At 45.5% G+C, this 27,950-nt stretch overlaps 1 protein-coding gene across 5 annotated transcripts in view; it reads right to left on the reverse strand.

Moving 5' to 3' along the window:
• LOC128873276 (neuroligin-4, X-linked) overlaps window positions 1-27,308 on the reverse strand; it is a 328,845-nt gene extending 301,537 nt beyond the window's left edge. For all 5 annotated transcript variants that reach the window (XR_008456382.1, XR_008456383.1, XM_054116733.1 and 2 more), the window contains exon 1: window positions 26,774-27,308. The gene's annotated coding sequence lies outside the window, so the exon portion shown is untranslated. The remainder of the gene's footprint in view (window positions 1-26,773) is intronic.
• Between the last annotated feature and the right edge of the window lie 642 nt (window positions 27,309-27,950).

A 27,950-nucleotide genomic window follows, 5' to 3' on the forward strand; every position in this document is an offset into this window, starting at 1 on the left:
GCCGGCATACTAAGCGAGCTGGAGTGATTTTTAAAACAGAGGACGGGACGCCCGCGGGAATCTTAAATAACCGTCGCCACCCAAGGGGGTTGAAGGAAAGGAATCGCGACGTCTAGAAATATCCGACCGAACGACTACGACAGGGAGGGGTGAGTGACAAGTCGGAAATTGGGGAATTGAACTCGAATCCATGTTCGAGTCCCACCGCCGCGAGATACTGGATCCTCTTCTGCGTCGCTGGACACGTCGATTTTGATGTACTCGAATGACGATTCGAGTCACGTTACCGTGGATTAACGTTACATCCTTGAGTGTGCCATTGTTGACAAAGGCTGGCTCTGGGATCTGACGATCTTTGAGGGAAAGGGAGCCACCGCGGTGCGCTCGTTATTTGTAGTGCATTTAGGGATGCTGTGTTCAAAGGTACTTGAGGGTGGCTGAATGACTCACTAAAGTCGAAAGCAACCCTAAATAAATGAAATAAATATAGCAGCTACACGGTGCAGCTTGTAATAGTAAATATTACCGAATGACTCACTGAGAAATATGAATCAGAAAATATGATCAGAAAATCAAAAAAGTGCCACAAATGTAACATCTACATTAACACGATATATCTAGAGTGGAAGTTAATTAAAATTAATTCAAACTGTATCGTTGATTGCAGGGACAGGTCGTGTGTGCGCAGGTTATCTCTGGAATGGAATTCCAAAGTTGTCACCCAAGCCCACCAGTATTTGAAATTGACGCAGAAATAATTCAAAGTCAAACGCTCCAACGGAATTTTTATCGTGCATGCCTGTGGCATGTCGTAATGCAAGAAATTTAGGGACAAATTTTGCGTTCGGATATACGAAGGAAGCAGAAAAAAAACCTGACGCGCCTAAAAAAATACGAAAAATTCTAGTTTCGAGATTGATGGAACACCTAATTTAATGCCGCGAAAATTGAAAAGTTACCACTTCCGCGCTGCCGAGTGAGGACATTGGTAAATGCCCCCGAACAAGTTTTGAGCTCGTTGATAGAGTTTCCAGAAATACACAAACTATTTAGGTGAAAAAATTCGCGTACCTTCGACGATCAATACCGATCCTATTAAACCGTCCTTGGAACAAAAATATAGTTTTCTGGAATTTATATCGCGCAACAGTTGGCCCATGAATATTCGAAACGATAGCAATCACCGAAGTTTTAAATAATACGTTTCCAACGAAAGACTGCAATATTTCTCTCTTCACGCTTGCCCCGTCGGTTTAATAACGGACAATCCTCGGAAAATTGCGTTCCTCGCCGATGCGCGTTTCCCAAACTCGTTCGGAGGTTTCCAATTCCGCCCCCTGAACCACCACTCTTACCATCTGGCCCCGAAAAGAGGGCGAGGAAGTGCCGGGGACAAATTTTCAGCAACGAATTCACCCACCATTCGACGCTTCATCCTGCTTGCGCGGTCCTCCACTCCTTTCCGTTACCCATTGCCGCGGAGTTTTGAATTTTCATACGATCCTGGAGACTCATTGTTTCGTCCCGATGAAGTCTCGCGTGTGGAGCGTTCCGGAAATTGAAAAGTTCCACGCGAATTTTCCGAGGATCTACGACGGAATCGCCTCTCCGACGCGCGACTGCATGACTCCCTGATCAATCCTCTCTCTTGGACAGATGGAACGTTTCGGTTCGTTTTGTGCCATCGTTGTCTCGTCAACCTTAATTGAATACCCATCCACGTAGCGAGTGGAAAATATCTTTGGAATCGAAGAAAAATACACACCTTGCGTGAACATATCTTTAAACCGTTAATATCTCTTCTTTTACTGAATCAATTTCTTTCAAAATCGATGCATCGATTCGTCCCTGAGAGTGACTAGCACTTCCCCAACTCTTCACCTTCAAACCAAAGAATCCACGCCCTTTAATTTTCTCCCAACTGACTCAGAAGACTTCCTAATGCCACCCCATGCCAAAAAACTGCCTTGGAAACGTAAATATCGATTTCCCTCGAATCTTTTCATCGCGTCTCGCCAACGACGTAATTATTCCCGACAGTTGGCCGCCCGATCGCCCAGTTATTCGCACGAGAATCCCTCGTGAGTCCAGCTGGGGGTTGAATATAAACGAGGATTCGCGACGACGCGCTCGATCCCTCTCGCCTCGCGCCAGACAAAGCACGACTGCTTTTAGGCGCGATGAGCGGGCCTCGACGCGTTTCCACGACTTTCACCCAGGCACGTAATGACCTGGATAGATCTAGTCTGCATTTTAGTCGGCTGTACCATCGGCGCGGCGCGTCACGCGCCAGGAATCGCAAATTAGATCTGAGCGATTTACTCCGAGCGTCTCCGAGCGTCGGAGATACAGAATCCGAGGAAGCATGGGGTCCCTTGGCGGATGCCTGTTTCCGCGCGAGATTCCACGGATTCCTCGACGATATTCGTCCTGGGAGCTACGGGAACGAGTATTCTATCGGCTGAATCGGAAATTTTTTTATTTCGACGGGGAGAATCGTTTTTTCGATCCAGGAGAAAGGTTCGGAGCAGGATACTCGATCGTGGTTTAATGGTGGAGCCAAAAGTTTCCGGGAGGACCACAGAGGCTGATTAACTTGGAGTATAGTATTTAAATTAATGAAGGGAAATTAAGGTTATCTTCAAGAACAAAATACAAATATTAACTCTAAACCTACCACGACATTCGTAGGTTCAGAGTTAAAGTAGTTCTAGCTTCCTGTATTGAATTCTAATTTTCATGCGACATTGTTCAGCTCGTGCAAGCTAGTATTTTTGTAGAATCGTGTACGAATGGTCGTCTGGTTTCTGGAATACCTCTATTTTGCACTGTTTCGAAACGAGACCATCGCGACCTTTAATCTCGGAATGGATGAGCAGCCATCGTTTCTTTGCAATTGGTCAGTCGAATCGTTGAAAAAGTGAGAAAGATTAGACTAAATGGCGCTCAAATTGCAGCCATTACGCCGATTGCAGTAGGTCCGGAGAAACCAGGGACCGGATAGGGGGCCTGAGAAATATCGTTTACTTCCTTCTGGAACACGAATCCTACGAAAATCAATTTATCAAGTATTTGTGCCGTCGTGAAGTCCTGCAACGAAGATATATCGCGTTCGCGCACCCGAAAATAATTTCCCTACCTTACTCGCGAAGCTGCTACTATAATTTCGGTAGCTCTGGCACGCTTGAACATCTCTGAACACGAAAAAATTGCCGTACCTTCTTCTATTCTCATTAAGAATTTTGCGTCTAATTGCCTAAAGGCAATCTCGGTTCTGGTTGGGCATTTTTTCCTAGGAAAGAGGAGCTCGAAAGATGCGAGGGATGGAAGGCAAATACTCCGGGAGATATACAGCGAGCATTAGAAACTGTGCTTGTTACATTAAAGAGGATTTACTGCGACCGTCGCCGAACTTCCACCAGTAAGAACGGAATAATCTTCCACGGGAGGAAAAAGTCGGTTTACGCTCGTGACTGGTATTAACTTACCCCGTAAACGAATCGTTCCGAAGGCGGAACCTTGTCCCAGGCGGAAACGAAGAAATTCGACGAAGTCTCGATCCTAACGGGCCATGCCAATGACGCAATTGATTTTTTTGTTTTCCTCCGTCCAAGAATCTTCCATCGTTTCCATGTTTATCGATCGCCGTCCCAACTACAAACGAATTTGTTGTGCAACTCGCCAAGGGAAGATTGATCGAATGGCTGACTTACGCACTGCTCGATTCAATTGCTCGATCGGCCTCGCCGCGATAAATCATCGGGGCCGCGACGTGGGGGCAGCTTCTCCGAATTCTGCTACTTATCCGTGCAAAATCGTCTGGGAATCAATCAGCGATCGGAGGGTTCATTAAACCGCCACTGTCATCGAATTTATCGCGATTGGATGCCGGCCAATTTTTGGGGTGGAAGTCCGAATGGATTTAACAGCGCTAAGGATCTTTGGAATAATAGAATTTTTCGCGTTTCATGCTCTACTACATTTTACATTGAAGAGTTTCGAGAAAAATTCGCCGGGAATAACCTACTTTAAAGCTGTAGGAAAATATTATTATGAATTGACGAGGGAAGTCAAATAAAATAATTTCACTATGTATTTACACTTTTTCAAGGGATCTTGTAATAGCTGTATGTTTTGAAATAAATTGACTATTGCACTAAAAGATTAATCCACTGTATAAATAGATCAATTAACTCTTTAAGAATAAAATATTCTTACAATAAGTAGTGGGAATAATAAATGACAGGCAGCGCGTCCGGGGTTGCTAAAAATGGCGACAGAAATACTGCGAGTTTGGGATTTGGCATTGGAGAAACTGTTTTGCGTTCGGTCGTCGGTGAACGTTTTTTCATCCTGTTTTTAACGAGGCCATGAATTTTCAGCTCGGCGCATTCGCACTAATGCGTCGACGGGGCGTAAAGGAAAGGGCGAGACCCCGGGGTTGAAAGCGGTGGCAAGGCCGTCACGGCGCACACTCGCTGAATTTCACGTTTTTAATGTCATCCTAATAGCGTCGAAATTTATTGCGCCGCGGCGCCGACTAACGACAACCCCGACGCCACTCAAGCCGCAACCCCTCGGGCTAGGATTTTTGGGCTAAGCGCAGTGTTCGTCGCGGGCTACCGTATGCTAACTTTTCACCCTTATTAAATAAAGCGCGCCACTATGAAAGGCCGCGAGTGCGTGTATTGTGAAAAATCGCATTAAAGCGGGAGTCATCGAGGGAGACACAGAGCAAAATTGATCCAACACTATTCACTTTCAGCAATATTCGTGAATGTTTTACGTGAGAATTTTATATTAATTCGAAGCAATTTTAGCAATTATGTCTAGGTCTTTATTAGGAAGGCTTTATGCATCCAGCATAATTAAATAAATTAAAATACAAGTGGTGTTATAAAATGGAGAAGCAGCAATAATTCTATCTCTAGGTCTTTGGGTATCCAGTATACCTGTAGTTAAATAAATTAAAATACAAATGATACTATAAAATTGAAAACAAACTATAATTTATACTTTAATTTATTTTGTCTATATTTAATTCTCTTCGTTAAATAAATTCAATTGAGGTGTTAATATGTTTCATTAATTCCGGAGGAATTTTCGTAATTATCGTACTGGAAAGTTTACCATAATTGCTGCCCGTAATCGCGTCGCAGTTGAACTCTTTCCATTCGAATCTTTATTTGATTCGTTCGTAGACACGTTCATCGCAATCGCTTGATTGCACGATCAAACATTTGCGAGTGTTTACGCGGTGTCTTTATCGTGTTTTGAGCACCAATGAATGGATCATTAATAGACGAAATGAAATCTTGTCGAGATTAAACGTGACGCGAGTCGAGCGGTGATTTGATCGATTCGTTGTTCATTAACTGCGTGCTGGTAATTAAAAGTGCGAGCGAAATCAAATTTGCGACGCACCGAATTTCAGCTCGCCGAACCAAAGGAAATGATAAACGCGTTCACGCTGGAAAAATAAATGGTCGACACGGGAAATAATGGCGATGCGATGATCAAAGGAAGTGATGAAAATTTTGTTCCTTTTTAGATATTTTTGTTTTAGAGCAGTAGTATAGGTAAATATTGATCAGACTCCCGTTTGCCAATAGACGAGGAGAAAACTCTCTCTGTTATCACATGGCAGTGCTAATAACACCAACAAACATGAATCATATAATACGTTCTGATACGTACCATTGTTATTTATTTGACTAGAAAGCCAGTAGTATTGCTAAAGCATTAGTCGGATAAATTCAATATATCATCTTTGTTATTGGATTTTATTGAGAGCTCGTGATACGACGAGATGTCAAACAACAGCCTGAACAGTCTGATGCATATTCCTCGCGAGTGGTAGTAGCAGTCACTAGTCAGACCAGATAAATTCATTTCTGCACAGAAATTAATCTTTATTCGTTTCGTCAGCCATGGAAATCGATCCTCAGTGTTCATTTACGATTCGTTTCAACTTGTTTAAAGTTTCCACAGTGGATTGCTAAACGCAACGCGGCTCGATCGATCGGAGCTCGAGATTTATCCTCGCGTAGCACGTTTCGTTCGTCCGCTATGCAAAGTTGGTCCGGTCAGAGATGGCGTCGACCATCGAAGCGCGTTGCACACACCGATCCTTGCATCCGTTCATAATAACCGGCAATTTGCGCGAGTGATTCATGGCTCTATCGGCGGATAAAGGGCACGGTCGAACCCTCGTTACGTATTCGGTGGAAATTTATTCGGGAGTCGTGTAATTCTGGGATCAAGCGGCGGGAATAATCGAGCGACTTCGGGTCCGCCGGAAACGAGATTTCTTTATTAGGCGCGCGAAGATAACGGGGATCTTCTGGAAAAATTGAAACGGCGAGCTAGAAACGACCGGGGAATATAAAAATGGGAACGTTCGAGTAAATTGAAACAGTGACAATTTTTCCGCGACGCGATCGTTTCCAAAACCGAGCTGCTGCGAATTGGATACACACCAGCGTGTATTCGAGTGGAACCGCGGCGAGATCTATGAATAAGAACAGGACAGAGGTTTATTCGAAAGTTATGAATGTTTGAAAGAATCAATTTTCAGAAACCTTGATGTTTGAAATAGAAATAGAATTCATCAAACTATTCAAAATTACCTTGCACGGTTTTCGTCGTATTTTTATATACTCCCAGTCCAGTTGGAAACGTCATCCTCGTACAAGGGTCGCTAATTTCTCTCGACGCGTCACTTTCGAAAATTATTCGGTTCGAGGAGCCTATTGGAAGGCCAACAAAGCGAGCTTAAATCGAAGAGACGGATGAAATTTTCCCAGCAAACGAAGTTCAATCAATTCATTTGCGCGCCAGTCTGGCCCCCGAGGATCTTATCCTGTTTAATCGCAGGGACGGTGCCGATTATTTTACCATAAATTACACGCGATATCGTAAATCGTATTAGCGGCTGGAGTGGTTCGCGGCCTCGCTTCACGCTCAAACAGCCAAATTGGATTTCGTTCTTAAGCCCCGAATTTCGTTAAGGGCGATGCTGAAATTATGGAGCCCTCCCTTAACCTATCACGCGACCATGGTCGCCTGTGGGAAAATCTCGACCAAGTTTTCGACAGAGTAAAAACCGTCCAGCCGCGACGGTATTATCGAATTCTAATGCCTCGCGATGTTGCGGCGTACCCAGATTTCTGAATAAAATATCTCCCCTGTCCCGCGGCGCGCCTCATACATTTTAAATCCCGCGGCTTTCTGTAACGCCCGCTTTAAGAAACGCGATTTTCCTAGCTGGATGGAAAACGTCGCTTGCGTAGGGCCACCGCAAAAAGAGGCCAGGAATTAAAAAAGGGAGCAAGCGGAACGAAATCTGAATTTTGCCGTTCTATGTCAACGCTCGCACGGAAGTTGGCTGCGTTTCCTGTATCACGTACGGGAAATATCGGGAACGAACTGTTCTCCTATTTTTTTTTTTTTTGCGCCATGCATAATGTATTTATTCTGTTTTCCTATGGGGATGTTTCGGGGAACTGATAGACGAGATAAATTTGCAGTTCGGTGCTACAACAGGACTCTATGCAGAATTTTTGTTTCTGTAAGTATATCGACACTTGCTCAGTTGGAATAAGTATGTAAAAATGTTAGAAATTTATTAACAAGTAGCACTTATGTTACTGTATTTTGTTTCCTCAAGTGGATAGACATGCGAGGTGAACAGTAGGAGAACACTGTCTGAATACTTTCGGCCTATACTACTGACTACCGAAGCAGTGTACGAATGCTGCATCTGTGGCGCATGTCTGACTCTCACTGGCTGAAACCACTGGTTTCCCAAACAAGTTCTACATACAATAGCACTCGAAATTTTATAAAAATCCATTTAATTTCTGAATTTTTAATGAACCTTGTCATCCCCAATCGTATAACTAATAATATCCAGTAGTAACATTTAATCACTAACCTGTCCTACCACTCCCAAAATTAACTAATTGAAACAGTTCTACTCCCGATTCAGCCCCGACTGTCTCGAAGATGTTCCCCTTTCCCTCTGGACGTACAGGAAGTAACGGAGACATCGATGTTCGAGCGAGATACGAGCTAGGCATATCTCAGCATAGTCTCACGCACGACTATCGCGTTTTCCGGTCGTCGATCGTTCGATTCTGGCGTGTAGCTGCGAATGCAGCGGCTGAGTGGCAGATTGCGAGACGCGGAGACGTTGAAGAGCCCGTTAAGACCGAACGGAATGCAACTGAATCGAGAACTGGGTTGATGCGGTTAAGTCGCGGCACGAGTGCATTCCTCGAAATATGCTGATAGCTCTCTGTTCTGTTAGTCATATGTTGATATCGTGTGTCGCAAATATGTCGCACGCGTAAGTCGCGAGACGTTCGCAGGATTAAAGGCTTATGCCACTTGCCTGGGCCTGTTATCTGTGCTGTACACGAAGACTGTTCGGGCGAATATCGCCGGAGTGATGTTTGAGCAATTAACGTTACTTATAGTGGTCTAGATGAGTGGAGGAAAAATTTGTTGTAAGTAGACTGCTGACGGTCATGTAAATTCGTGACCAAGTCTGACCAATGCTAGCCTATTCTACTGCCTACATCTGTTTTATAAAACCAACCAATATAGGATAAACTAGAAACACCTACATGGGTTATACGCGTTAAGAAATGTTCTAAAAATGAAGGGAACCACCAGATGCCACTGCTGAGGTTCAGAAAAATCCTGAAAAATGAAGAGAAAGCATATTTCTGTCCGATTCGCTTCCATCCACAGCTGGCTCCTAAGAAATGAACCGACCATAATTCCCCAGCAGTTCCATCTTCGAAATCGAGTCCCGTAGGAACAATCATCACCGTTCGAGAACGTATCAGCGAATGTATCAACGAACGAATTGAAATCGTAGCGTCCGGTGGTGAAATGCGAAACAACTTCGAGCCTGGCTCCCGACGTCGCGGTTTCCATTGCAACTGGCGCGCAATATTATCGGCTGGCGTGGCATTTCGGCCGAGCAGCTGTCACCGGCAGCGAAAAATCAACCGACCAAAGGTATCAGCGCGTCGAAGGAAACAGAGCGCGCGCAACAGAGGAACAAAAAGAGGGCGAGCGTCGAACTGGCTGCCTGCGAAAGAGCTCGTGGAAACAGTGAAACGAGAGTGAAAACGCGCGATATTACAGATTGCATTCTGCGGAAGAGGCAGTGCGATTTCCAGGGGATTTCTGAGCGAACGATTCATCTGCGAATCGGTCGACGTATGTATAAAAGTGCGTTCACACGCTCAAGCTATACACGAATCGGCTTGCACAAGCCGGCTTGCACAAGTAAATCGTAGCGTGTGAACAAATTTGGCTTGAGTGAAATCTGTCCTGACAGAAAATCGGCTTGAGATTGGGCTTGAGATTGGTGCGTGTAAACGATTTTCAAGCCTCCGTTACAATCTCAAGCATACGCATTCGTCCAGATTTTCCATTTCGGACACAATTTCCGAGGTTCCTCACTTCGTAATTGTGCAAATCGAGCTGAACGTGTGAACGCGTGGCAATATTTCATCTAGTTAATTGCACTGGCAATAATGTGTGGCAATATTTCATCTAGTTAATTGCACAAAGAGCTTGAGCGTGTAAACGCACCGTAAAGTAAGATACGACGTGTCTGACTAAATGCTTATTCTACTTGCTTGCGCTACTGATGCTAAACACTTTCTTAAATATATCAATTAAAGGAAATCATCATTTATCTTGTTTTAAACAAAGAAACGATAGATTTCTTTCGAGAATTATTGTCGATATATCGTGACACTGTCAATTTTTATGTTATTTTGTACGATTTTCGTAAATTGTATGTATGCTAAGTCTCCTCAGCCCAAGGCTGATCTCCTTATCTCTCCCTAATGCATCAACCGTATGCTCTAGAGCAAAGTATGCGAGTGCTCCTGTTTCCAGACAGTACATTACCGCGGCAAGTTTTGAATTGGAAAGTAAGCTGACTGGCGGAGCAGAGGGATGCGAATCACAGGGCGCCCCGCGAAGGAGAAATGGTGGAGCGCCAGAACTATTCGAGTGGATTCGAATACTTGGGCGAAACTTTTCCTCGCTTCTCGTCTCGAGATTACCAAATACTATAGACTCGCCTAATAGCGAGCCACTCGTGAAACATTCCTCTAAGGTTAAGTTCCGCTCTAATCGTCGCGTTCGTCCTTCGTCGCGCAATACGTTCACTATCTTCTGCAACATCAAATTTAAACTGCCCTGATTAGAGTCTCAGATGCAAGTTTGAAACTTAGAAGTGGGCGAGGAGCCAAAAAAGATCGAGAAACGGGAGACCAGAGTTCAAGCTTGCTTAATAGCTTTGCAGACTTAGTTTAACAATAAATTTGGGACATAAAATTGCTTCCAAGTTTCCTTAGATGAGATCATCCTTTCAGAATCTTCCAGAAGTATCTTTATAAAAGAAATTCAACATCCAGTTAACGATATCTATCTTGGACCGCGTATACGGGAATAAAAACACCGAAGGAAAGACTCAGAATCAGGAAAGCACAGAGAGAAACAAATGAAGGAGGGATGCAGCGCGAGAAAACCGATTGGATACATACGTTAAGCCAGATTACGTGTCCGACGGGCAGATTGTGGCCGTTGTGTCTGCTGGATTTATTAAGCACCGTTATACCTATCCTACGTATCCTCCGCTGACCAGACTCGTGGGCGGACAGGGGCTGCGAGTTGAAGAATCGCAATTTTCGAATGGCGAAAGAGTACGATCGCTGCTAGACGCGCGCACGATCGCCTGGACATTCGAGGAGGGCAAAAAATAGTGGCCAGCATCGATCAAACCGCCAGCCACGGATAAAGTACGCGAAGGGAACATAATTCCTAGCGATAGTTTCCGTGGACGTGACGCGGCTCGAGCGACGAGGATATCTGGACGCGTCAGGCGTAATTGCGATTCGATTAGAAACGTAAATCACCGGTTGGCGGGGTTGCTCGCCGCGATTTCGTGGGGATCGGCTCGAGTCGCTCCCGGAAAGTTAAATGAAGAACGAGTCGGCTAACGGAGATCCTCGGTTTTACGTGAACTCTGGAAGTCGGTGCACGACGTACGCGGAAATTCGTTTAATTAGTGTGCAAAGCGTGTCATTTGGCAAGTCGGGGATGCACCATGGAACTTCTCGGAGGAGTCGCGAACCTCATGAAACGAAACGGTTAATCTAACTGTTTTGTAAGCAACTGTTTGCTGGTTACGGTCTTTTAAAATTCTGGGAGATTTTGATGCGAGGTGGAAAATGGAAGAGGTATGACGGAAAAGGTAAATAGAATTTTTAATTGGATTTGGGGAGGAAATGAGATTAATTGCTGAGTTAATATAGAAATTAATGCGTCTTGGAGAGTGGAGTATTGCGTGGAATTGTAGAGAAGAAATGGTGAATTAGAATTAAAAATATGTTCGAGAAACCAGCCTCTCAACTGTAACTTAAAGCGAACTGTTTTTACACGAACAGCACCGACAAGACTATTTCGTCCCCTAATGCTTGGTCTAATCTCGACGATACTTCGCCTTTCTCAAGCCTAACGACGCCCACAAAGTAGCGTCCTACCTTTTTTCTCGACCATAAATGTATGAACCCCGAGTAACTGCCCCATTCCGTAGGGGTGGTTGATCCTCAACCCAACAACTTCCATTCCACACAATTTGGCTCCGCGAAACAAACGTGAATCGCGACTAGGGCAACAGTCGAGCCCGGGAATCCCTCGACTAACCCCCGGAATCTCAGATGTATCCATTGGATTGCTTTCAGTAACGAAACATCAAGAATCTAATTTCCTTTGTGAAGCAAAGAATAGAAATTTGTGTTACACAGGGTAGCTTCGAATTTAATAGCACAGTGCTGGGGTGCATACAGATTTAAACAGAAATTGATGATCGTATCACTGTCACATCGAACCTTGTTAGATTGAATTAAACAAGTAACCAGACCTTTCAAGCCACCAGAACCAAATCCGCAAGGCAGCATATCAGCCCACCAGCTCTATCGATTCTCCCCTGGCAAAAAATGTTCACCGCCAGGAGGATGCCGTAGTGGGAAGGGGATGTAACACGCATAACGCAAACTTACGCCGTAATTTCACCGTGGAGCTAAAGCTTGCCGGACTCTAATCCCGGAACGACGTGGAAATATGAACTCGTAAAGCTATTGAGTAACCGGCCGGAAACGACCAACCGCGTGGGTGTACGGCAGGCAAGCTAGCGGGACATGGGACCACTAATGCCCTGCCGAAGATTTATAGTCGCACGCCGTTGGGATTGTTACGTAAGGTTAAGCTCAGGGTCGAGGCGTTAGGATTCGACCTCATCCGGTGATCCCTATGGCGCCACCGGTCGCGTAAATCGGGGTGAGCTACCAATGCTTCCAGGATCCGGTACAAGTGCCGCGCGAACTTCCGAAACCGATGTTCCCTACTTTTACCGCGCCAGGGGGTTGACTTTACCGGTCCTATAGCTAGTAAACAATCTGAGTAGGGCCGCGTTGAGCATTTAGACCGATGGCTTGGCCCGATGATCCGGAAACTAAGAGCCCAAGGCGTTGTTGAGTTTGCTGTAATTGGTCTGGGAACGCTGACGGCGTGGGGGGAGATTTTGGATGATGGAGGAATTTGGAGACATTGCGCCAAGATGATGTTGCCGAGGAGATTCAAAACAGGCCTCAGGTTTGGACGGCTTCCAGACCGTTTCGACTGTGTTTGATAAATAGATGGGGGTCGCCGTCTGTTGGTGGTGGAACCGTTTTGAGCAAGCATAAACACCGAAGACAGTAGTCTAAATAGAACGTCAATTCATGCGGGATGTTGATCAATGATTGATCTGCATATATAAGACACTGTACTTAGTTCGATATATTATATTTAAAAAAAATTAATTAAATATTCTAACCCTTTTGACCCTCCTTTTTTATGCCTTCAGGAACAAGTCCCTAGGAATCTAAAATCAAAATACCTACTGTTCATCGCAAGAGAAACTAACAAATAAAAGGAAATATAACTCCCCGATATAACAAGGACATCCCAACACCCAAACATCTTCTATATGCGCGATTCAGCTCTAGCACTGCGGTGTCGACCAAATTCGCTCGGTAGCACAGTAACCACCGTCGCCCAAACTCTGGAGTAGGCTACTTCCTTTCGCTCGAGCCTGGGCGCAAAACTAGTTGCCACTTTCATCTCGTTTGTAATCGAGGCGTGGACTGTTTCCCAACAACACGAATCCCGCGACGAGGATTACGGCGCACGGTGTTACGTAAACATTGGTTCCCGCGAACGAGGTCCAACTTATGCCTAACTAATCGTTGCTTTGGCGATTATAACGCGCATCCAGAACGCGAACTCCCCCGACGATTTCGGCCAGGCCGTGGCTGGGGTGGCGCAAATCCCAATGAGCTGAGCCCGACGGACTTGGCCGACGTGCAGTCGACCGCAGAGCCGCTCTTCCGCAAAGACTGCATCAAACGAGCGTTCGACCAGGCACACGCCTATCGACGAAAACCGTGGCTGTGTGTGCTCTCCTGATGTCGTTTACACACTCTCGGCTCTGAAGGTTTTTCAGGCCACGGGTAAACGGACCAGGTGGAGGAAAAAGCTGGGCAGCTAATTACAGAGACTTCCCCGCACGGGCCATTAAATTTGAAGCAAAGCCTCGGGGCTACTTTGCTGTGCGAATGCCGAGTGACGGATTCCTTTTCGAAACCGACGACCCAAATATTGGGTTTTCATACTCTCTTGGTCATTTCGAGGAGCTGGATGGGCGAATTTCTTTGTGTTCGAGGTGTAAACAGAGGAGAAGTTTAAATGTATATTCTGGTTTCCTAGAGTACGTAGCGTGGGTGGTATTGAATGTTAGGCTTAGCAAATATTCAGAGCAGCGTGTAAATTTGCGAAATGTATTCAAATTCTGGAATCGCCGAAATTCTGTTGCATCTCGGCCAACTTTCGACGCGGCTGTTGCAGGTTTCGATTTCACGTCCCGACGGATTTCGAGTGTTCACGTTTATCGCGGTTCACCCTCGTCCAGCGTTTGGCATTATGGTCGACGCCGATTTCTAGCTGGCGGAAACCTGGCGATTTAAATTTAAACGAGACCGTTGCCGCCAGGACGCGCAACGTCCGGTCGCTCCTCGTTTGCGGTAAGATTATTTGCCCCTCGTTTCACGGTTCATTATATGGCGTTTTCGAGTCCTGAAAACCGAAAACCGACCAGTCGTTCCGTCCAGGTCCAGGTGAATTGGCTATTCGGCTCGGGAGAAGAGTTCCGAAAAAAACCACGCCCTGATCTCTCGTCTCGCGGTAAATTAAGTGTTTGTGAAATCGAAAATGTTTTGGTTCGTTCAAATAATTTTACTTTTAGACTCACGATTCTTTCTGCTATATGTTTTTGTATAATTATCACATTTAACAGTGGACACTGACTTCTTCCCCGAAATAGAGAGTAATCAGCGTGTTTGATTCATTAAACACTCATAGACAGATTGAGCTGTTTAAATATTTCTGATACCAACCGATTAACTCGATTACAGCACAAAGCGCGTGGAAACAAAGCGTGTAAACAGCCGATATACATATTCATAAAACGCTTACCGAATTAAATAAAAATATTTCAGCCGAATCCCATTAAAAGCCGCGTTATTCCATTCCCCATAGCATATTTAATCCCCCACTTCGCGCTCAAACTGCAATCTGTGCTGTAACGATATTGATTTCTAGCGTATCGCGTATCGGTTACCAAGCGGGTTATAAACATACGCTATGATGCAAGCGACTATTAATAATATTCCCACCTCCCGTGCAATTCTATGCTCTATCAACGCAATTGATCTATTCTCTGTTTGGCTTCGGCCCGGAAATGAACGTGGAAAGGAGCTCGCGACAAATTGGCAATTCTGTTATTCGATCACGTACGCGAGTATCATTCGAATACCGTACGTTCCAGGCGCTTATGACGCAGCGAGAACTCTAATTTAACTATTATAACGCTTCTCTCGAAGACAGTGAAATCCCATCTCTGGCAAGGGACGTGTACTTGCCGGCAGGTAACGAGGTTAACTGCGACAGAAGTCGATCTGTCGTGACGTTTCATGTAGAATGCTGATAAGGGAATTATCTCGACGATACTGCCGGAGCCGTACATTCCCCGCAGTCTGATTCCCAGCTTCCCGTTCAACCTCATCGAGTGTGAATCCAAGATGTTTTTGGCCTCCTCCAATCGGATCGAAACGGCTCTCGAAATTTGCTACAATTGGAACTCTAGGCTAGGAAAGCACACTTCCATTTAAAAATGCTTGAAGAAGGGAGGTTTGAGTGCCACACTTTAGCAAGGTATACATAAAAAAAAGAAGTAACACACCTCCAATTTCCCCGAATAGTCCAATAATGGATCTCTAACCCACGTGGAATGTTTCAACTATCCCAACCATCCTCACCATTTTAACAATCTTAGCTTTTCTCGCGGCGGTAGAACTAGTTACCAAAGAAAAGATGTTCCGCCTTTTTCCCCGTCTTCCCATCCTCAGCTTCCCTGCCTCCAACACGTGCCTGGCTTTTAATGCCTCGCGCTGACGCTTCGCCGTTTATTCGCCAATGGGATTAACGCTAATTGAATACAGATCGAAGGATGCTATGTACATGGTTTGCCGTTGCCGAACGCGCAGCACGTACAACGTTGTGAACTCGTCCAGGAGACGAGGCTCCCTCGAGTGTTCCCCCGCGTTCTACACACGGATTAACGCGGCTGCGTGGCCGACGCGCGAATATTTTTGCATAATCTCCCGCGCGGCACCTATTCCTCCGCTTAGACGACCGAATATGCATGAGGGAATAACAGGGGAAATGAGTTTGCCTCTCTTAGCGCGAGCCACTCTACCTTTATGATCTCGTCTCGTAATCACGCCGTCAGTCGCCACGCACAATGCTAGATAATTAACCGATGGTAGCCGATTGGTAGCCGAAGGTGCAAGGAAGATTTTTAAGGAACACTAAGGGAGAAAAACGGAAGGGAGGGGAGCTGGAGCTTCTCCTGAAAGAGGTACACTTATGCAGTAATATTCCTAATCTAATCCACCACATTAATTTAAACAATTTTAACTCGCACGACCAACAATTAAAGTAGCGTTGGGAGCCTGGTGGCAGGCTGGCAGCCCGCCTCGAACACCGATTTGCATCCTAAGAACCAAGGGGACGGGAGTTGCTCCCGCGGGGGCGTAATTCGTCTTCCTTTTGCCAGGCGAAATTTGTTCGCGAGGACGTTACCGCGAACTTTGGGACGAGTTCACAAAGGCCCTGGCCGCAGCACAATCATCGCCAGAGGGGTTGGGGGTGGAACCGCGCCGGCGGTGTTTCCCCCAAACCCCTCTTCCTTCGCCTCGAGACGAGGATGGACGTATTGTACTAGAATGCACCGCTCCAGGAGACCGCTCCGAAAAGCTCTGTCCTGTGTGTACGTGGTCGCGGGGCACAGGTCAGTTCCGCGCGGCGGATAGACGCTGGATTTACTGCTTTTGTCGCGGGAATCCCCGCTACACGGAGCTCCGACAAAGGACGGAAAAATTGCGCGATGACGCGACGACGCGTCGCTTGAAAGAAATTCCTATCGCGTAGCCGAGTATTCTTTGGCCCGGGACCCCGTGCATTGTGCGGGGGCGGCTTCGGGGGTTGATGCATTAGCTCGGCACGGAATTAGACCGACGAGTAACAGCCCTAGACCGAACGCAATTGTAGGGCTTCGTTCATCCCCCAAAGCTGGAAAATGCTGCGCCTCAAACGTACTTGGAGAGTACCAAATTCTTAGTGGATTATGGAGGTTTGATAGGTCTAATCTTTGGTATTTGTGGTCTTGGATGTCTATGATGTCCCTGGGATTCCTTCGAGAATTTGGTGTGATCCTTTACAGTGGATCAACGGAAAGATCAACGAGAAGGAATTCACAGTGCACCCTCTCAGACTCAGAATAATGAAACAAAGATTTAGTAAAACGTAATTAATCAGTAAAGAAATATAGTATAATACTTCCGAAATCCAATCCCGAACCGTACTCGAAACTCAAGAATAAGAACGCGTGCTTCAACGATTTCGCGTGTTGTTGTTTGATTGAAATTGGACACCCCCTCGGAACACGAATCGACTCCCCGAATCGCAGTAGTAAATATCAATGACCAGCGCGTCCGGCGGCGGGCCATCAGGATCCATCGACGTCTGAGAACCACGGAAGATAGCATCGAGGACATTTCCGAGATGCCCTCGAAAATCACCGGGGTATCCTGAGACCGATGTTAATGCCCTGATACGACATCTGCGCCCTCGAGACGTCACGCAGATATGCCGAGTATCTCCTGGATATTACTGCATATATGCAGGAGATATTTCGCGGCTGGTGCGAGAGGAACAGGAACAAGGGGCTCGGTGGAGCGACGGACGGGGACCGGAGACGTGTTATTGCACGGAGAAGAACTCATCAACGTGTTTGGGCGAGCGTGGTCGTGCTCGTACGTGTGCACGTGGCCTGAAGGGGGACTCAAAGGCACGGGCCAGTTCGTCGACGGTGAGCGGCGTAACTGAACCAATAACGATACGTCTCGCGCAAATTGATATAGCTGGATTTTTGTTTTTTCCACCAGTGGGGAGCTAAATTCAATTTAATACGCAAATTTTTCAATCCTGGATGCGATTTTTATTCCGTCGAAGTTCGGAGGCTTCGCCAGGGTTGGTATACTCGAATACTTGGAATACTTTCTACGAAATTGAGATTGTACTCCGATCTATAGTGCCATATTGGATTATAGTGGAGAAATATAAGTAGATTGCAGAATTTTTAATGCGAGGTATCGATGGGTATGGTGTACTAAGTCCCTCAGAAACAAAACTATATACTCAGTTTATAAGCTTGACTATCGCACTTAAAACACACGTGAACAATTCCAAAGTGATCAACTCCACTGTTTGTGAGTTGTTGCCAGTATCTTTGAAGGACGCCAAAGGTTTTCAAGCCTCCACTCTGTAGCTAGCATTCGCTGTGCATCGCACTCGTAGGTTGGCAGCTGTGCATTCGCGTCTCCGTGCAGGGTCTATGCAACAGCCGCGTCTCAGTCCCTCCGATCGAAGAGGCAGCGTTATCGTCCACTTAAGGCAATTTACTTCTCGGATCACTTGCCAAAAGCGAAAGGAGCCCGATCGATGCCGTCCCGGGAGACCAATTCCGTCGACTTCATATTAAAGCCATTCGGAATCGTTCCTCGGTGATCTTCCGCACACTACACATTTCGTTTAACCCACATCCTGTCCTCGAGAAAGCTTCGTCGCGATTATTTGATACGACGGAGGGATTGGGTGTCGAACAGTGTAGTAATACAAGTGGGGAGTATTTTACTTTTTTTTGCTATTTTTGAAATGTTTACGACGAGGATTGCAATGGAAATAATTTCAATTTTGAGAAGGGATTGCTTACTAAATTCAACCACTGGCAATTGTAGACAGTGTGTATCAATTAATTCGTGTCTATGTAAATTACACAAGAAAGAATTTACTTATTCAAGGATAAATTAAAGTTCACGCAATAAAGAATACTATATTCCGCAACCTGGTTTAAAGCACTCCACTGTGTCATAGCGCCACAACAAAATGTACGATTAAGAAAAAACATTCTTTCATCTTAAAATGAGAATTAAACAATCGTCGCGAATCTCCCAGCAATTGTCTGCTGATTGCTAGCGTGACCCGAGTCCACACCAAGACAGACCAGATGAATAAATCAGTCTGACTATAATTGGGCAGATTTCGTTGGAGGGAATGATCCCTGACATCGATGAAAGTGTCACACGGGGATCTCGAGCACGTCCGAAAGGTCAAGATTTACCGATATAGGTGACCGCTATATCTCAGCCAGCGCGGAGTTCCCATCAAGCAGAAGAATCCAGTTAAGCCTGATCGCCTCTTGCGCCGTTTTTGTCGGAATATCGGATGCCGCCGGCCGTCGAAACGGCTCGACCCTATTGATCTTCTCCTAAGATCCCAACACTCGGGGATATTAAGGGCCTACGTGGACTCGATTTCGAGCAGAAGCCAATCGTCGCCGCGGAGGCAGAAGGAATCGAGTTACGCCACGGACAATGATTGCTTCTGCCGTTCGCAAGGAGAAGGGAACGAGCTAGATTGGCCGATATCATCGCGGAAAAGCGGGCAGCCTCGCCGCGAACACATCCAGGGAACCGAACACGAAATATCGAGACGGTTCGGTATCGAATAAGGGTTCGAGTGAACTTCCTCAGGAGATTTTAAGAATCTGCAAAATGGCATGTTTATTGGTCACCACGAATTCCCTTGGATTTAATTTTTATTTCATTTCTTGGACTGATATCACGTCCTTATATTTTACTGATGTATTAGTCCACGTTTGTAGTGGTTGTAACGAGGAATACAGGTTCGTAGACTCCCACTTCCACGAGTGATTCAACTAGTGCTGCCAAATACGATCTCCCAGAAATTCCTAGCTCTCTGCAAAACGTTGCTCGAGCGACAGTACAAAGGTTCGAACGCGAAAGGGAAACATTTTTCATTCGCAGGCGGCAGAAGGGCGAGGATTCGGTGCGTCGCGTCGTCTCGTCCATTTCGCGGTTGGCCAGCTTCCATTTTCGCTGAAAATATCGCTGTTTTAACTTCGTATTCCCACCGTTTTGTCAAAAATCAATTTTTCCGAATTCGACCGCGAGATGAACTACATACTACGTACCACTGCGATTTATGGCTTTCTCTCTGTTATATTTGATTTTAGTCGAATCCCTACAGTGAGACTACAGATTCTCCACAGTGAAAACATGCTGTGATATTGTCGTACATATCACAGCCACTTGAAACAATTTTCTAATAGACCAGCCATCAACTACTCTCGAAACATGTATTTATAATCAACAGAAACCTTGACATCGTTAATTTTACATTTTGTTAAAAGAAAAATTCCAATAGTTGGAATTCTCCTCAAAAAGAATATCTGATAATTCCCAACTAACCCCAATTATCCTCGTTCATGGAATAAATTCGTGTCCCCTCCGCGAAGAGTGCAGAGAACTTTATCGTCCTTTACCCAACTCATTTTTATTCGACCAAAAGATTTCGGACATACTTCGCCTGGCTCCGCACTCGTCGATCCTCCTATTGCAGCCTGGAATCTCTCGCGTAGCATTTACGAAAGAGTCGTCGAAGTTCGCGATAGGCCCCGACCCTTCTCTCGATGGCAAACTTTCCTCGAGGAGAGGATCATTCTTCTCGACTCGCGACGGAAGTCCGCGTACAGTTTTCGAACCGCGCCACCAAATAAGCTTTCAAGTGGCCCATGAACTTTTTCTATAAATCAACGGTCGTCTCGCGGAGACCACCGCCCGCCACCGGATGGACCATTTAACCTCGAGGATCTGTGGCGAGCTTGCGGGGCTCGGACCGAGTCCAGAGACGTTTCACAAATTTCCCACCGAACACGCGCCGGATCTCGTAATCCTCGTCATTCTACAGCGCGTCGAAGGGAGCGGTACGTTCCTCACGGTCTCTTGGATTGCTTTCTACCGGAATTTTTCAGCATTCTTTTACGGATATTTTTGACTGGAATTCGCAAGCTTTATTGATCGAAAGCTTTGATTTCAAATGTGATAGGATTCCAGATCGCGAAGACAATTATTCTTAGATTTAAGGTTTTCCTCGAGTATTATTCCTTGTAGTATTCATGGCTTCTGGAAAATGTTGCTGCCTGAATCTTCATGGCTAGAGAGCTCCGATACTAATAATTACCATAAACCTCGACAATTAACCGAGGGAATAATTCTCAACGTCCGAAAGCAAATGGCCACAGTAAATCACCACCGGAAGTGAAGAAGGCAGAAAGAGATCGATTGACATTATCACGCGTACCGAGGCGTCCTCAAACTCGCGATCTTTCGGTCCGATTCGCACAGTGGTCACAAAGGGGCGAAAGAGCGACGAGTTCACCCCTATCGTCGCGACACGTTCAACGTAGTTCAGCTTGCGTTTAATTCGTACAAAGAGGACGTTTCCCACGGGCACGGATCACCTCCAATTAAAAACGATACTTTTAAACGACCAACGATTTTCGCCCAATTTGCCATTGTAAACGCGTCAAGCGGACCGAAAAGGGAAGTTGAGCCAACCCCGTTTGACGAATCCGATCGTGTAACGGTCGAAACGATCGCCGTGGTTGTTTATGTTGGAGCCAACCAAGCGAAAATCGCGGTTTAATCGACGAAAACGCTTTCGTAAGTCCAACGATTTCGACGATCCATAGAAATTTCTTCCGTTCCCGTGTATGGAGAACGGATGATTTATCCGCCGTGGCGCACGGCCGGAACATGGATTACGTGCCTCGAATGGCTACGCCTCTGCCACGACGGGGAAAAGTGCCGCAATATTCCTGGGTGTACGTTAAACCTTCGAAAACAGCCGGAGAAGAAGGAAGGAAAGTTCAATGTCTGAGAAAGCATCGACGGAGGACGTTCTTACCTCCGCGAACGTGGCAAGTGGTATGGCTCCAACGGGTTCCTCGATTTAAGGTGGTGCAGTTTGCTGCCGACTGACGACGCGCGAATAATAAATGAAACGGTGCCATGGAAATCTCGTTTCTGGGAATAATACCACGAAGGAATCGGCTGATATCCTCATCGAGGCTCTGAATACAAATCTGAGCGTGTAATTGAGATGTACAGAGGGATTCTAGGTATTAGGTTGGCCCATAACTTTGGGAAAATGGAAGCTTTATAGGAAGATGGAATAGAATTGTGGAAGAAAATTTTTGGCAGCTTGGAGATCTCTGTAAATCTGTTATACAATTTTTCTCCGAGTGCAATTGGACTTCGTCTTTGAAAAATTGCTTGGGAAATAAATGTTGAATGTTGGCTATGCCACCTGCACCCCCTTCGAAAGAAAATAACAGATACGCTCAACCGTACAATACTCTAACTATCGAGATACATCTGTTTATGCAGAACTGAAATTTCTAAATGCTCCCAAAATTCATGCTGCCAGAGAATCAATCTAGTCATACACGCTAATCGCGTTTAATAGGAATAATAATATTCAACCACGTTTCCAGCAGCATTCAGCATTCCAACCTCGATAACCTCAACTTGTACTTTCCACTTCGAACGCCAACCGAAATTTCGCGAAACTCGGACAAGTGAACTCTATCGACTCTAAACATAATAAACCCGCTCCGTTCGAACGCTAATTGCTCGAAACGCGTATCCTCCGCTCGCGTTTCGAAGCCAGTGGTCGAAAGTAACTCCGTCAACTTCCGAATAAACGTTCACCAAGGCCTAACGAACCGCGGTCAATTAAAAGAATTAGTTTCACGGCGTTTCCCCAAAATCGAATTCTCAAAATCCATAGTCGGACTCTGTCGGTACCCCCGCGTAAGCTCCAGTCCGAATCGAGAGTCTCTCATTCACGGTGGCGGCTGAATAGGGGAACGGGGATGAGACCAGGGGGCTCAAAAGCCGCAAGTTTTGATGAAATGCATTCCGAGTAGCGCACCGATGACCTGGGAGGAGTTCTTGCATTCGCTGGAATCGCGTACACGTGTCTCGAGAGCCGAGGGAAGGCCAGACAGAAAGGAGAAGGCTCCCTTTGAACGAGCTCCCTTATCCCCCTTTCTTTGCCGGAGCTTGGGACTCTTCGACTTCATCCGCGAGCAGGATTGCTTCTCCGCGACATAATCACAGTTGAGGCAACTTCACCCCTTTCAATGCTGCCACTACGCCCGATACTCATTCTGCCGCCCCTTTTGTTTGCCCCCGATATCATCCGCTAACGCGAGACTTAGCCTTTTGCTTAAATACGGTCCCACGAGCGAAGGAGGATATTGCGTCTGTATCAATATCCAGTTCTGATAGCACGAGAAGCTCACGGCTGAAATACGCCTGAGGGAATATTCCCTCGGATATCGTACGGATATTTGTCCTGCGTTTTGGCCAACTCGACGTCTCTAGTGGTTTTCGGCGCGAGAATGGATGCGACCGAGGGAGACAGAGATGCAGAGGCACCTTCAGCGATACGCGTCGATACGGATCGATTCGGCTCTCGATATATTCGATATATTCGGCGAACGACTGCGCTGGAAAATTTTTGGTAAGGAAGCCGTGAATTGGATTTTCATAAATTTCGAGTGGATCGGAAGTTTCGGTGGATAACCCTGGTGTATTTATGGATACTGGGTATCTGATTACCCGTGAAATTTTGCGCGAGCTTTACGTTACGTTTATTGCATTTTTGAGCATTTATCCGAAGGGGCAGTTGGATGGTGAATGTGTCCGAATCGAGTGCCCCGTACAGCAAATTTAGGCTCTTATTCGTATGCAAATATTTTTCAATTCTGAGGGATGGAAAATCTTGAGGAAATTCGTCGATGTCGGAAGTGCACTTGTAGCTTGCTCCTCGTTCTGGCTAAAATTCCAAATAAGGAAACGTGTATCGGATATATCTGCATACGTTTCACTATGGAGGGAATTTGTCCTGAGTTTTGAGGTGGTCAACGATACCGTTTTCATATACTAAGCATTCTGCCGGGAGACTTTCCGATAGTTATTCTAGATATATTCGTCGTTCAATTGAAACTCGACCTGAATATCAAGAGCTCCTACGCTTCCACGATACATGAATGTACTCGATGTTTTTCGAAACAATAAAAATACATCTTATACCTACAGGGTGGAATTGAACTAAATTTTTAACTGATTCCTGACTTTTCGAAGCATATTTTATAGTCTTTGAAATTTCCATTATTTACTGCTTAACTATTGATTTTAAATATTTATGCAGCACACAAATTTGAAAATAATGTGTTCATACCGTAATATTATTTCACCAAATATTAATATTCAGAGGACGTTGGCTTGGTTCGTGTCGACGTTAACGTATGAAATCTGCAGTGCAATCATTACGTTTCAAACGTGAACGCCACTGTCTTCGACGCGAAGAACGATGCGGAACCTTGTTTCAGTTTATCGATAATGGGACTCGATGCACTTGCACTTCGACCGAGGCTGTCTACACCGATCGATCGAGGAACGCCTAACTGAATTTTCAGTCGAGGAAACCGTATTGAATCCGTATCAATTTCGCGTTTCCAACCGACTGTCTTGTGCAACAAAGTTCAGACAGATAAGGAAACCTCCTATCAGGCGAAGGGAAAATTCGAGCTGTATGTCGTGCCGCTGGGAAGAGGAAGATAGTTTGAGTAAAATAAGAAGAGAAACGAAAGAAAAGGGAGGCGAGAAGGTAAACCAAGAAGAAGAGAAGAGAACGAGAAGACGAAAACTACCGGGGGATCCCGAAACGCGGAGATTTCTCGCTCGAATGGACCATAATTTGCAAGTGCTCGAACTTTTTCATTAATCGTGTTTTCAACCAGCCATTTCGAAACTTTCTGGCGGGCACGATTCCCCTCAGACGATTTTCATCGAGGCACGTACATTTCATAAACACTGTTACCTGCGCGAATTACAGTTTCAACTCTTTTTTTAGATCATCAGCGGTGATTAAAAGTAAAATTATACGCGCGATGCTTGGTTTAAACTGGATGCAGTTTTTTAACCTGGCAAGAACGTGATACGTGAGTGAATACCTACGAATGCATTATGGAGCATTTAACCTTACGATCTGACTTCTAATTATTACCCCCATTTTTTCGTTGAATGCGGTCTCAAAATGCTTATTTGATCTTGGACCTTCCTATAAACTGAAAAATAAATAGACAAACAATCAAAGGATGCACGAACAATTGAAACCCTTCAAGAACACCAAAATTGCAATGCAATTCAGTGAAAATTGCACGTTACTGACAAAGAAAGAAAATTCCCCAACCTTATGAAGTTATTCCCTAACCCTGCTCGAACGTGTGTAGTATCCTAATTTCTCTACACTCGAAAAGCTGCCACCCGAGCTCAGATTCGAACGGGTTCTCGTCCCTACAGGGATTAATAACAAATTATCTCGGCTACCCTCTTTCTACCGAGCACTTGGCAAAACAGACACGTGCAACAGCGAAATTGTTCTCATCGAAAAGCTCTCCGTCGGTAATTAAGACCTTACAGCGATATAATGGCCGTATAAATCGGCCCGTCGCAACTTGTAATCCACTTTCAAGTTCGCGCGGACCATCGCACAGCCGCGTACACGTAAATTTCGCCGCCGGTTTATGCAAATTATTGATGGAACCCTGGGCTAATACATTGTCGCATGCAAGCCGCCGTGCACCCCTCGGGCCACCTATAAAGACTAGATACACCCCCCTCCAAAGTCGATACATTTAACATCGAATTTATGAAAGCTCGCGTTCTTCCCTGTATTAAAATACTGCATAATACCGCGATAAATAATGGTCGTGGCGCAAACTCGCGGAGAGATTTACTTCTGGGTGATCCTGGATGCGTAAGTGACGATCGAAACGGTGAAATGAATTTGAGATTGGGCACGATTCTTCAGAATTACCGATGGGATCACGCGAAAAATATTTGGTGAGTATACATTAATTTTTGAGGACGCGAAAGCGTTTATAGTTGCTATAAGCGCGATTCAATGTGAACTCGACTCGATATGAGCTCGATACGTTATGAGCTCCATTTAATATGAGCTGGATTTGATATTAAATCGATTCAATACGTTGAATAATAACAAAAATGGATACTACCATTTAATGGTAAATAAAAAAGGTGCCGATGTAATTACTAGGACATAATGTTCTTGAATTCACACTGTATGCGTTACGAAGCGACTAAGATTTTGTTTATTTTTAGCTGAGGCAGCCCTGGGAAAATGAGCAGTCTTTGGGGCACTCGGAGGCGGTGGTTTTACTGGTGAATACCGGGTGGGGCGAAGCGTGGGCGTCCAACGCTGCAGAAAAATGCATAGCCAGGATCCAACGGCACGCAGTGCCCACAATTTACATCACGAAGCGACACTGAAATCAGTTTCACGCAGCCGCGCCGAAACTTTAACGGGAACGACTCTCGGAGGTCGAATCCATCACTGTCAACGTCCCAGTTGCATTAAAGCACCGCGGTGCCTATCAATTCCTAAATATTCTTATGGCCCCGACTCACACTGCACATGTGTGTCAGCTTTAAATTTAAACGCATCAGACAATTAAGAGATTTAAAGGGATTCATTATGAAACAAATAAGAACTATTCTTGATATAAAAAGCAACGCGGAGCTTTAGTTCCAAGTTTCAATTTTTGGTGTGGTTTCGAGTAGCGTAACCAATGTCCCTTTGTTTACGTTCACGTAGCGTGAACGACCCTAACTGTGATCGATCTCTATTAGCCTGAGGGTGCGATGATAATCGTCAGTTGCCCCGTTTTGAAGTGAACTGGTATTCCTATCTTTGTTTCACTTCAAAGTGCGAACCACTGTGTTCCGTTTTATTCTCCATTTACTATTTAGAATTATTAGTGTTTCCAACAACGAACCTGTGTATTCTCCACTCCTTGAACAAAGTTAAATTTCAAATTCTACCGAAGAACAACCGATTCGAGTATTGACTCAATCAAACCAACACGTCTGATAAAACATCAACCTCTATTTTTACGAAATCTTTCCTCCGCCAGTACCGGGCGTTTCTGCCAATTAACACGCGCGAAAGAAAACAATGTAGCATCTAAATCCGCGCTTATACAAAATCAAAATACGCATGCATCCCAGGATACCCGCAATCGTCGATAAATACTAAAGGAAAAGAACTCTGAAGCTCGACTCACCGTGTACGAAACGATGTAACCGTCCGCCGGGTTCACTGTACTCCACACACACAATCACAAGAAGATGACACGCACACGGAACCACGCGATCGGCAGCATCGCACTGTACCGATTCCAAGCTGCGATCGGATCGTCAGAGTTTCCAAACCTCCCCCAACAATAACAATTCAACCGGTAGGACACCGTTCGCGTAAACAGCTCGGCGCTCAGTTGTGTGGTTCGCCAGAGCTCGGTGTCCAGCTGGTGATCCTTCCTTCCGTTCTAGGACGCAGAGGGTGGAACGTTTCCACGAGAGCGTCGAACGAATCAAACGTCATCTCGTTCGAGTGATGTGGGTTCGCCTGTCGTTGGTTATAATACGCGCTGTTCGATGTTGATAAGGGGTTAAACCGCGAGGAAGAATTCCATAGAGACGAGGGGCGAGAAACGCGGACGATACACCGGGCACTGACACACTCGCGAGAAAAAAACGCGACCAGCCGATCGAGGAAGGCTGGTTTAGCCGGCGAACAACACGTAACGTCGCGTCGAAGCTCGCGAGACGGACTACGGCACGGGAATGAGAAGGTCTGCAAACCTCTCGCGCACAGCGACACCAGAGCCGCCACGCTACTAGAGGGTGGAAACGCGCCAGGGTCGATTCTGCGACTCGAAACCTAAACGCTACCGACCGGACCGACCTTTCTCGTACTCGCGGTTCTTTCGACCGACTATGCCCGCTTTGTTTTCAATTTTACTCGAACCGAACGCGTCCCTTTGTTTCGGAGTGAACATTGCTGATCCTCTAAGCATCGGTGAGGATACTTTAAGGATGCATTCGGGGACTCTCGATGTGTTTTTTTGGGAGGGGAAGTGTTTGTTGACGAAGGAATGGAAGATTTTTCTGTGTTAGTGGCTTTATGTACGAAATGGTATGGATTTTATTCATTATTATATAGCTTGATATTAATGCAAAATGATGTTAGAATAAATTAAAGATCGGTGGAGTTGAAAGGAGTGTTTGGTTAAATGGATGCGAATAGTGGAATGTATATGTTCCTGTATTCTTGAGAGAGGTCATAGATACATTTATGGTATAATTATTCATAATTTGATTGGGTTTCGATTGAGTACGTGCCATGAAATAATACTTTATGTTAGCACAATTGAGAATAATAAAGTGAGCAGAGTTAAGTGA

This window comes from Hylaeus volcanicus, chromosome 3, assembly GCF_026283585.1.
Source record: "Hylaeus volcanicus isolate JK05 chromosome 3, UHH_iyHylVolc1.0_haploid, whole genome shotgun sequence".
Taxonomy (NCBI): Eukaryota; Metazoa; Arthropoda; class Insecta; order Hymenoptera; family Colletidae; genus Hylaeus; species Hylaeus volcanicus.